The 13,134-nt window shown below is 34.7% G+C and overlaps 1 protein-coding gene across 1 annotated transcript in view; it reads left to right on the top strand.

The window, feature by feature from the left end:
• Positions 1 to 3,104: 3,104 nt before the first annotated feature.
• LOC128680455 (uncharacterized protein) overlaps positions 3,105 to 13,134 on the top strand; it is a 62,729-nt gene continuing 52,699 nt past the window's right edge. The window contains exon 1 of the mRNA XM_064436804.1: positions 3,105 to 3,214. The gene's annotated coding sequence lies outside the window, so the exon portion shown is untranslated. The remainder of the gene's footprint in view (positions 3,215 to 13,134) is intronic.

The following is a 13,134-nucleotide window of genomic DNA, read 5'->3' as shown; positions in this document are numbered from 1 at the left end:
GTTTGGGATGAATGTACTATGTCTCACAAGAGAGCAGTCGAAGCATTAAACCGGACAATGCAAGACATAAAAAGCAACAGAAGTATTATGGGAGGGATGGTTGTTCTTTTGGCTGGTGATTTCAGACAGATTCTACCCGTGATAACTAGAGGTACACCGGCAGATGAAATAAACGCATGTTTGAAGGCCTCTACGCTATGGGCGCATGTGCAAAAATTTAGTCGACTACAAATATGAGAGTACAACTGCACAACGATTCACAATCGGGGCTGTATGCGGCCACTCTCCTAAAAATTGGTGAAGATCGTATGGCCACAGACATTAACAGTATGATCACACTAAATCACGAATTCTGTATATATTGTTGGCAGCACTGACGATCTAAAAAACAACGTATATCCTGATCTGCGGACTAATATGGGAGACCAAGAATGGTTGTGTGAAAGGGCAATTTTAGCACCAACGAACGAAATTGCTGGACAGATTAATGAAAATATTATGTCAGAAGTGGAAGGTGACGTCGTGGAATATCTCTCTGTAGATAATGTAATGGATACAGAACACGTAACATCAGTTCAACCCTGTCGAGTTTCTTAACTCTCTAGAATTATCAGGCGTGCCTTCCCATAACCTGAGGTTGAAAGTTGGTGTCCCCGTTCTATTAATGCGTAATCTTGATGCACCTCGGCTATGCAACGGTACTCGATTGCAAATTACGCACTTGGGGAAAAACATCGTTAAAGGAACAATTATGACCGGAACGGCAAAAGGAGAAAATGTTCTGATTCCACGTATTCCCATTATTCCAACAGACTTGCCGTTCCAGTTTAAAAGAGTGCAGTTCCCTTTAAAACCCGCCTTTGCAATGACTATAAATAAAAGTCAAGGGCAGACACTGAAGGTAGCAGGTGTACACTTAGAGAAAAACTGCTTTTCCCATGGGCAATTGTATGTGGCGTGTTCCCGTGTATCTAGCCCCCAAAACCTGTACATATTGTCAAAAGACGGTAAAACAAAAAACGTAGTCTATAGAAACGTATTGTAATAAAATATCGCGTCTATAAACATATATTCCTACAATATACACGTCCTTAGTAAAAAATGACGCGGACGAAGTCGCGGGTAACAGCTAGTAGTAATATATAAAATCCTTTATCTTGTACAGCATTTATATGTTACATGCTGTTTACACACAAGAAATGTCATTGTGCGGACAAGTGGTTTGTCTCTCTAAGTTTTGCCATGGCTGAGTTCTATCAGGTATTCAAAGAAATCAATATATAGGGCAGATTGCCAACGAGCAGTGCCATTATTCCGTTTTTTCATTAACGAATCATTGTCAAATCAGGAACGAGTTTCATTCAAATATTGTTGGACATACAATTTGTTATATTTTTGGTTATTTTGATATCCGTTATATTGGTGAAAATTAGGTTTATCAGTGTACGAGCAATCGCACATTATAATTTTGTTATAATTGTCATGTAGGTCAGGAGATTGCCGACTTAGCGTTTACGCAACCCTCGCGCCCATTAACTTATCTTTCAATAAAATAAGTATCTTAATTCAATATTCAATTCAAGGTTTTATTCACGATCAGTGTTAATTCCCATCTTAAATTCATATCACAGTATAGGACACAATCATCACCCCCTACAATCAGGTTGCAATACAAGGGATCATACCCCTTATATTGCAACCGGATAATTACCCTTACGCCATATTGATTCTATTACGATGGACGATAAAATATTATGATACGCGTACTGATGAATTATGGTGCACTAAATAAACCATAAACATATATACATAAGTCCTGAAAACATGGCATTCCACACAATTCCATACAACATTTTCAATCTCGTGTAAAACAGAAGTATTATTGTAAAACTTACTCTTGGTTCGGGCCGCGAGGGACCGCAGACGTAGCACAGGGCGGGTCCATGCGAAGTCAAAAGGACTATAGCCCGGCCCTGGCAATAAACCGAAAGCATTCATGTTTTATTGGAAACTTCTAAAAACTCGAATGAAAACCTAAAACATTGAAAAATCTACATTTAAGACAAAGCAACTTTTTTTTTCTTTTTTTTAATGACGTGACCACAGACTGATATAAAAATAAGGCTTTATATGTAGAAGAAAACATATTGGCATGAATGGCGTCTCTGCTGCGCCTTTAACATGAAAATAACTTTTAATTTTTTTTCCGATTTTGTTCGCCGGGGAAATATCTTTCCTTGGCTTTCTGTATAAAAGTTAAATGCGTTGCAAAAAAAATTGTGTTCGAAAAAGGTGAATCAGTATATGCTCCCTGTGGATGCCGTACAAGGTGAATATGGGATGACAGCTAGAACAGCATCCCCAAAGAGTTGAGTTCGTGGCATCACAGCTGAGAATACCACTGAATTTAATTTATTATCCCATTTTATGGATATCTATTTCGTAAACTAACGTTACGGTAAAGTATAATAGGTATTATATAAAAAAAATCCACTAATATTACAAAGACAAAAGTTTGTGGGTATATTTGTAATTTTTTCACGCTCAAACGGCTCGGCTAATTTTTATGAAATTTGGTATTGAATTTTGATTTGGTATAAATAACTTGAAATACACATAGGGTACTTTTAATACCGAAATTCCCACGGGGGTGAAGCCCTGGGATGCAGCTAATTTCTTTATATACATATTCCCAAGAGTTGGTCACGTTTACGGAAATCTAATATATTTCGGGTCAATTTATCAAAAATATCGTTAGGGAATGTTCATTAAAAAGTTCATTTTTTGGTATCGTGAGACTTTTGGAATAGCATCATATGGAAATTAGAATAAAAATATCATCTACTATATTTTAATACTTCATTATTTCGTGCGTCCGTGAATCATCTAATATTCATAAAGTGCTTGAAAATTCAATCAAAAAGTTAAAATTATCTCAACGGACGGAATAATTAAAAATATTAAATTTGTTAGACCATTGTGATCTTTCATTAAATTGGTTTTCGAACATCACAAAATTTAGGATCAAAATATTACGGGGTGAGGTCAAGTTATGTTGGACGAAGCGTATAGGTTTTCCTACATCGTTGGCACGGTTCAGTTTGGCGAAATCCGCCGAGCTGTGTACACGACTGTACCGTTAGTCAATTTACGTAGTAACTTTTGTGTGTGGTCATACTTTCGTGTTGTGATTGAAATTTTATGCAGATCATAGGTGAGTTACTATGGTGATATTTTTTTATAAAATATTTTTTTTTTTTTAAATTCGCAATTTTACACAAATGTGATTTTTATACAAGTTCGGCAAACTAATATTATAAAATGCCAAAGTCTCTCTGTCTATAACGCTTTCACGATCAAACAAATAGGCCGATTTTTATGAAATTTGCAATAGATATAGTTAATGACCCAAGGTCAAAGGCTACCGCGGGCGGAGGTGCGGGCAACAGCTAGTGTTCGATAAAGATTATAACAAATTTTTGACATAAGAAAATGTTTGAAAATAATGATAAAGGAATGTAATTCGAACGAAAAATGTTCTTAAGTTTCATTCTTATTATAGTTATAATTATGTTGACTGCATAGATAATGGCTGACCTAAGTTTATGACCAGGGGGCTACCATCGTCTCTTAACGCGATCCACTTTACGACCTAAACTGAACTGCAAATGACGCAAATTCGTACCATCGACAAAATTTTTTGTGTTAACGCGATTCATTTTAGGTTCCTAAATTGAAATTAACTGAGTTGAATTGGAATCGTTCTGTAAAAGTTGATGGTAGACCTGCTGATGATCAAAAATGACTACGGAATGAACATACAAACATATCACGTTAATTAAGTCCACATGTTGTCACTATTCCCGTGTACGAGAAATTGTACGAACGTGTGCACGCAATTACGAACTACGTATTTTTTTCATGGTAGCATTATTCTTACTTAATATAAAACATAGTCCTTTACCGTGTCTGTCTTTCTGTTGGCCATAAAATCGATTCAAATTCTTGGACTAAATAAAATCTGACCATGGATGTAGTAAATATTTCGAGTACCTATGAATTTCGAATACCTAATTCCATGAATCTGACGTACTGAAAAGAGCAAGGAAGTCGAGTTTTAATATTTAAATGCATTTTTTTAGTTTTCATCAGTGAAACAGCCAATCGACTCATCAACTAATCTTAGTGTCGAAGGTCGATTAAATATTTTATTTCAGTGTCTCCATAATGAATTTATTCTATTTCATGTATTGGGCATGTTGTAAAATTTCTTTTTTTTTATATTTATATATATATATATATATGTAGGATTTTTTTTTTGTTAATTAATTTCTGAACGCTAAGAAAGGCTAATTCGGAAGTTGATGGTTTCCGAACGAGCGGATGTAGCTAGCTCGCTCTAAAAAAAAAAAAAAAAGAATGACAGACATAAGATATAAGACAGGACATTGTGAAGTGCGTAAGATTTTTTTTCTTTGTGATTTAATAATAAAAGAATGCAGAGTTAACATAAAATATTATTTTATTTAGACCCTCCCACAAAATTCTCGTCCGGGATAATATTGGGTCTAAATAATTCGGAAGACTTACATCACAATAATTGGATTAGTGGCTTGCACGTTTCACCGGCCGGTAACCAAAAATAAAAACGAACGAGGTTAGCAAGAAGACGCGGACTACGTGCAAACAAACGAAAAGATGCCTGACGACGATAAAAACGATAGCAACAAGGTCGGTAATCTGATGAACGTGGTGGACTCCATACCCAAGTTCACTGGCGACGATATGACTTATTCGTCGGCGAGGTGGACACAAGACCTGGAGGATAACGCAGAGATATTCGGGTGGACCCCGCAGCAAAAGTTAATAATTGCTCGCCGGTGCCTGGGCGGCACGGCTGAATTGTGGCTGAGGACGGAAAAAGCTTTTAAAAATTACGAGGAACTGAAAACAGCGCTCTTAAAAGAATTTCCTGAGGCGGTTAACAGTAAGCAAATGCACGAGATGATGAGCACCCGTAAGAAGCGGAGCAACGAGTCATATTATCAATACATGCTTGTTATGAAAGAATTAGGAAAAAGGGCGAAATTCCCAGACTATGTGTCGATACAATATATCATAGACGGTATAATAGACTACGAGTCCAACAAATTATTGTTTTATGGAGTAACCTCATACCCGGTGCTCAAAGAAAAGCTGGCTCTGTACGAGTCGTTTAAGAGAAAGACGTTAAAGAAGCCGTTACGCGAGAAGACTGAGAAAGAAGAGAGTGATAAAAAACCAAAGGAAGGCGGACAAGTTAAGCAATTCCTGCGCTGCTATAAGTGTGGCGAAAAGGGGCATACATCAACAAGCTGCTTGAAAGGTGTAAAATGCTTCAAGTGTAACGAGTACGGGCATATAGCAACGAATTGCAAGACAGAAAATCCCACTGAAAAATCATCAAACAATGGCGGCGCAAGGAGCATTCGAAAATCCATGTTCGTGACGTCACAAGAGGTTGGCAATTCTGACCTAGTGAATGAAGAGGAAGCGTCAGCGAGGGTGAGTGATCAAATCACCAAGTCTAGTTCGTTCGGCCATGTTCATTTTCCGTCATCCAGTAATCAGTGTGACATTGACATTCGTGACAGGTGTCAACGTGGACGGGTACTAAATATAAACAAAGCAAAGCATATTCTAAATAAAAGTGTAAAACTCGTGAACATTGGTAATATTATGGTGCATTGCTTGATTGATACGGGAAGTGATTTAAATTTAGTTACTTTTGAATTGTATAAGAAGCTAGGTTCTACTTATAAGCCTGAAAAAATGTTACTTACTGGTCTGGGTACTTGCAAAGTGTTTTCTATCGGTACTTTCGAGATTGACGTGGTTATAGATCACCACAGTTATCACATTGGTTTTCATATTGTGCCTGACCATGCTATACCATATGACATAATTTTAGGACAATCGTTTTTGGTCAATACCATAACAGTCATTAACAAGGGTTCTGTTGAAATAAGGCCTCAGTGTTATGATAGTTCCTATTTACATAATATTTGTTTATTTTCCAGTCTTAGTGATGAACGCCCTTCAGTACAGGAAATTATACATAATTATACACCTAAGAAGATTAGAGATGCTCCCATAAAGTTGAAAATAGTTTTAAAAGATGATGTTCCTGTCACACAACGGCCAAGAAGGTTAGCTTTAGCTGAAGAAAATATAGTAAAACAGCAAGTTGAAGAGTGGTTATCAAAGAACATAATTCGTCCAAGTTTTTCAGAGTATGCAAGTCCTTTGGTTCTCGTTAAGAAAAAAGATGGAGGTACCAGAGTATGTGTTGATTACAGGAAGATTAATGAAAAGATGGTAAAGGATGAATATCCACTTCCTGTTATTGACGACCACATTGATAAATTGAGCAATGTCAACATTTTCAGTACATTAGATTTAAAAAATGGATTTTTCCACCTACCAATTGAGGAAGACTCTGTAAAATATACTGCATTTGTTACGAGTAATCCAGAAGGACAGTATGAATTCTTGCGGGCTCCATTTGGACTATCCGTTTGCCCGAAGTACTTCACTCGTTACATAAACATAATATTTTCCGACTTCATAAGACAAGGAATAGTTTTAATATTTATCGACGATTTGATAATTTTATCAAATAATGAAGAAGAAGGAATCTCAAGACTTAAAGAAGTATTGAAGGTGGCCTCTGAATATGGTTTGGAAATAAATTGGAAAAAAACACAGTTACTACAAACCTCAGTTCAATATTTAGGACACAACATTTCTAATGGAACAGTGAAGCCTTCCAGTGAGAAGATTAAAGCGGTGAAGACTTATCCCCTGCCAAGGAATTTAAAGGATGTACAGAGTTATATAGGGCTCACCTCATACTTTAGAAAATTTATCAATAATTATGCTATGATAGCTAAGCCTCTAACTGATTTACTCAAGAAGAAGGGTGAATTCCAGTTTGGAGAAGAACAAATTCAAGCATTTGAGGAATTAAAGTCAAGGTTGTGTTGTGAACCTGTTTTAAGAATTTTTGACATTCATTTGGAAACTGAGTTACATACCGATGCATCCAAGTATGGGTATGCAGCCATTTTAATGCAGAGAGACTCTTACGATGGGAAATTGCATCCAGTTCATTACATGAGCAGAAAAACTACTGAGCCTCAACAAAAATGCAGCAGTTACGAGCTTGAAGCTTTAGCAGTTATTGAAGGTGTCAAAAAATTTAGAAGATATCTTATAGGGATACATTTCAAGATTGTAACAGATTGTGAAGCTTTTCAGAAGACTTTAAACAAGAAGGATGTTCCGGCTAAGGTTGCCCGATGGATTTAGTATCTCCAGGATTTTGATTTTTCTATAGAACATAGAGCTGGTCAGAAGATGCAGCATGTCGATGCCCTAAGCCGAAATATATGTTTGGTGAATGTGGAATTGCATGCTAGGATTAAGAAGGCACAAGATGAGGATGAAAAACTGAAGACAATAGCTGCAATACTTAAAGAAAAGGAATATGAAGACTATTATTTAGAAAGTGGAGTGGTTTATAAAGGCATAGAGAAGAAACTAGTGGTTCCTGAAATTATGGATGTAGAAATAATCAAGAGAGTGCACGGAATGGGACATTTTGGGAAGAAGAAGGTGAAAGATCTTATAGAGAAAGAGTATTACATATCAAAGTTGGAATATAAGATTGACAAAGTTATTTCTACATGTGTTCCGTGTATTCTGGCTTCTAGAAAATCTGGAAAAAAAGAAGGGTGGTTAAATCCTATAGATAAGGGAGATTTACCACTGGATACACTGCATTGTGACCACCTAGGACCATTAGATGCAACTAAGAAGATGTATAACTATATACTTACTGTTATAGATGGGTTTACTAAGTTTGTATGGATTTATCCCGTTAAAACTGTGACTGCAAAGGAGACTATAGAAAAATTAAAATTTCATCAAAAAGATTATGGTAATCCACGAAGAATAATAACTGATCGGGGAACAGCTTTCACTGGGAATGAGTTTGCAGAATATTGCCTTCTAGAACAAATTGAACACATCATTATAACAACAGGAGTTCCACGTGGAAACGGACAGGTGGAACGTATGAACCGCATCATCATTTCAACCTTAACTAAGATGTGTATTGAAGAACCTGGACATTGGTATAAATATGTTAGTAAGCTGCAGCGAGTCGTCAATGGTACATATCAAAGATCAATCAACACTACCCCTTTCGAGTTGCTGACTGGTGTAAAAATGAAAATTAAGGAAGATATAAAAATTATAGAACTTTTGGAAGAAGAAAATAGAGCCGAATTCATGGAAAAAAGAGATGAGTCGAGAAAAGAAGCTAAAGCACAAATATTAAGAATACAAGAAGAAAATCGAAAGCATTATAATAAGAAGAGGAAGGAGGGAGAGAAGTATAAGCAGGGCGATCTTGTAGCGATCCAGCGTACACAATTTGGAAATGCGTTAAAATTAAAACCTAAATATTTTGGTCCATACAGAGTTAAGAGGGAGTTAGGGAAGGATAGATATGAAGTGGAAAAAGTTGATAGGGGAAAGGAGGGACCTATTAACACATCAACTGTAGTTGATTTCATGAAAAGATGGCCTTAGTTCAACATTTTATTTTATATTTCTACTTTTGTCATAAAGGTGTATGAAACAACATATGTATGGTATGGTCTTAGGTATACTACACATGTTTTTAAACTGTTAGCTGATGTTGGATTTATTTTTAGCTGAGAGTAAAAATTATAAAATAATGTTACTGCATTTACTACTTTAACTTAGTTTGTCCTATATTGTAAAGTGTAATAGCTTTTTGCTTGGAATTCAATGTTAAGTCTATAAATAAGTTTCAAATTTAAAATGTTGTAGTAGAATTAGTCAATCTGTATGTGAAATATTAATTTACTTTTATTTAATATTAATTTACAATTTTTGGTTTGTAACTAGATTCAGTCTGGGGTCAGACTGAACAGCAGAATGGCCGAGCTGTAGGATTTTTTTTTTGTTAATTAATTTCTGAACGCTAAGAAAGGCTAATTCGGAAGTTGATGGTTTCCGAACGAGCGGATGTAGCTAGCTCGCTCTAAAAAAAAAAAAAAAAAGAATGACAGACATAAGATATAAGACAGGACATTGTGAAGTGCGTAAGATTTTTTTTCTTTGTGATTTAATAATAAAAGAATGCAGAGTTAACATAAAATATTATTTTATTTAGACCCTCCCACATATATATATATAGGTGCCGGAGTTTGCCCGCATTTGAATATGCGTGTGCAATCTTATTTTCAATTTCCCCAAGCGTCTAACTCAAATCATATTCGCCACAAGCTGGCGATAGTAACACGCTAAAACTTTTATTTTTATAACCTGTTTTCATATATTTTTTAAAAGTGTTTCATTTATTCAAACATGTTCCTGTAACGTATAAAAGTGGGTTATTACTGAAGTGATATTAAAATTAATTATGTTTTGTCTCCATTTGACCGTTTACCTGTATTAATGATATTTTTTTTGTGTCCAAAATTGGTAATTCGCTATGGGACACACAGACCTGATAACGTGGTTAAATATTTAAAGTTGAATCATGATATTTACAGTAAACATTAGACGATAACAGTGCATGAAAAAAGATATATTAAAAAGGTATATTTGAACAGTCGCCACTAAATGGAAAAGTTTAATAACAAAAATTTTTGATATATGTTGCGCCCTAGAACTTTTATTCTCGTGAGAATTTAGGTTATGTATATAATATTAGACATCCTGTATATTATGTCGAGGAATGTTATAATTTATTTTACGTCTGAGGTTAACAAAACACTGAAGTGAACCTCATCAATCATTTGTCGTAACAGTCATTGACGAATATCACTTCAGGATACCGTTTACTGGAAAGCTTTCGGAAAATAATCGGAAATTTTGAGTAAATATCCCTGGCTAATTTCGTTCTTTTTTTTTTATATACAGGGTGATATTATATGCATTTGGCGATATTTTGTGTACATGTTCAGTCTATGATATTTGATACTTTAACTGAAGATGATATTTAATATTTTAACTGAAGATGGTCTTCACTAGATATAATATAATTAACGAGACTTAGTACCAACCGTTATCGCTTATAAAAAACCAAGTTGGAAAATAAATATAAAATCATACAAAACGTGTGAAAATCGGAACGTCTTAAGCAGTGTTCCGAAATGCCTGTAGTTTGTAGTTTTTTGACAAATGACATTGTCAAAAAGCTACTGGCGTTTCGGAAGGACCACTGAGGGGTTGGTGCGGGTTTGCACGAATCACATTACGCCATTGTGACGCAATGACAACCACACTGCGATGTGATTCATTCGCTGCGTCTCACTTTGAATCGATTCGATGGTGAGAAGTGAAGTGCAAATCCGCACTTACCCCTCAGATGAGAAGTAATGTCGAAAGAAACTCATTTAAACAGTGATAGTATAGCCGTGCCGTGACGCTGCGGACGCTCGGGGCCGGGACGTGAATTTTTAAAACTGTGACAAAGGGTCAAGGGTTTTGACAAGAGAAAGCAATCTAGATGTTACAAGGGTGTTACTTATTCTGTCTTAAAATGTGACTGGATTTAGGGGACTATCGAAAGTGTGGTTGCCCAATGGTTGAGACCGTCCCCTGTGATCGAAAGGTCTCAGGTTCAACTCGTGCTACATGAGTTTATATCTCAATCTGACTCATGTCCACAACACTTTTCTCCGGGATTTATACTTTGCATCTTTAGATAAATTGATATATTATATTAATTTTGACGTAGATAATAAGCATCTGTGAACGTCTAATATTTTCTTAATAAATGATTTGATTAAAAAAATAGAAACTGTGAAAAATCAAAAAAAAAAATAAACAAACAAATAAGAAAGTATTTAACACACAGATTTACATTTTTATATCTGTGATTTAAATTTAATAAAATTGAACAAAAATGTACGAGAATTACAGTTAATTCTCGTACATTTTTGTTCAATTTTATTAATTACGAGATTTTCAATTTTTTTCCTAAATAAATCTTAAGGAAATATAAAGCTAACTTTAAATTAATATAATAGAATATAAAAACAAAGCAAAACATCTCATCAAACGGATCCAATATTAGATCTGAACAAAATATCGCTGTTCATTTGCAGAGAATCTTGATTCATTACGTTAACAAAGGTTCATAATATTAAATTTGGGGAATGATATTCAGAATCTTTTTGTATAAGTATTTTATTACTCCAACCTAAAGTATGTAAGTATATTTTACAAGCTTTTATTTAACTCAAATTCAAATTCAAAATTCTTTATTAAATTTAGGATGATATACATTACTTATTGACGTCAAAAAAAATACTTAAACTAAGTCTACTGCCGGCTTCCAAAGCGCAGATGAAGAAGAAGCGGCGCAACAAACTTCACCGCAGCCTTTTCTCCAAGGACGTCAATTAACAAATATAGGTCTTATACATATATTAAAAATTAGGAGGACGAATTTACATCATTATTAAAAATGTCAAAATTTGAATAATTAAATAAAATAAAAGTTGTATTTCCAATAAACTTATTGAAAATTGTCACACAATATATATATATATAAATAAAGCTAAATGTACAAAATAAGTCACGTAATAATGTCATAAATCAATTACATATGTTATGAGGATACTGCACCATGCTTGGGCCAAACATTATTGTCGTTCACATAATCATCAGACTTGTAATATGCCTTTTTACAAAGTACTTCTTTTATATAATTTCTAAATTTTTTGTCCGGCAAATCAGGAATCCATTTAGGCAATTTGTTATAAAAACGGATACAGTTCCCAACAAAAGACGTTCTAACTTTGGCCAACCGATGCCCGGGGACAGACAATTTATCTTTATTACGTAAGGCTCTATCAGTGTAATCACCAACTTTTTTAAAATAATTTTAAATTTTTCCTGACATGCATAATGTTATCAAATGTGTATTGACAGGGTAAAGTTAAAATATTAATATCTTTAAAAAAATCTCTAAGGGAATCCCTTCTCCTAAAACCATATATAGCACGGATTGCTCTTTTTTGTAAAATGAAAATAGTGTTAATGGTGCTAGCACTCCCCCAAAGTAGTATCCCATAGGACATTAAGCTATGAAAATAACTAAAGTAAACTAATCTAGCAGTCGCCACGTCCGTCAGTTGTCTGATTCTCCAAACTGCGAATGCCGCGGAACTAAGCTTTTTAGATAGGCCATTAATATGAGCGTCCCATTTCAATTTGGAATCAAGGGTAATTCCTAAGAATTTGGTGTTTAGTACAAAATCTAAGCTTTCTCCATTCAGAGTCACGTCGCCGTGAGCCTGTCTAACATTGGGAAGTGCAAATTTAATGCATTGTGTTTTATTTGCATTCAGCAATAAGTTATTAGCAGAAAACCAATTCGAAATGGTAGACAAAATACGATTTACATCATCAACATCTTCGCTAAACTAACTTCCACTGTAACTATGTCATTGTCTCAGGTGGAATCTTGTAACTTAATTTTAAAACAGATATCTTCAACCGTTTTATAATTACTTTGGATGACAATGCATTATTATGATAACCGATGTTGCACCCAGGATCAGCTACAGACGTGGGAACATGATATTTTTTGTCACACATTGAATGCAATAAGATCAGTCTAACAACATTAATATTTGTGTCACAAATTACACTTTTGTATAAAAATTATTCGGTGTAAGTGCTTAGAGTGGTTTTTCAGTGCTCAAAATATATTTTTGTCGGTATTCATGGAAACACAACCTAATCGTAAAATTTTTATTTTGATGACTATACGAAGGTCCTTATATTAATATAATATAGGCATATTTATACATATTAATACATAAGGTCTTCGAATAGTCATCAAAACAAAATATTTACAACAATTTTTATAACCCGTTTATAACCCAACCCAAGATTGTGGTTTGGACAATTGTTTTAGAAACACCAGTGAAAAAAATACTGTGATACTGTGAATAAACTCGAGAACTACTAGGCTGATTTTGATGAAATTAGTCACAGAGAGACGAGACAATCAGGAGCGTCATAGGTTACATTTTATGGTGT

Source organism: Plodia interpunctella, chromosome 24, assembly GCF_027563975.2.
Source record: "Plodia interpunctella isolate USDA-ARS_2022_Savannah chromosome 24, ilPloInte3.2, whole genome shotgun sequence".
NCBI classification, from domain to species: domain Eukaryota; kingdom Metazoa; phylum Arthropoda; class Insecta; order Lepidoptera; family Pyralidae; genus Plodia; species Plodia interpunctella.
The sequence above is the reverse complement of the archived record's forward strand: the minus strand, read 5'-3'. Positions and strand labels throughout refer to the sequence as shown.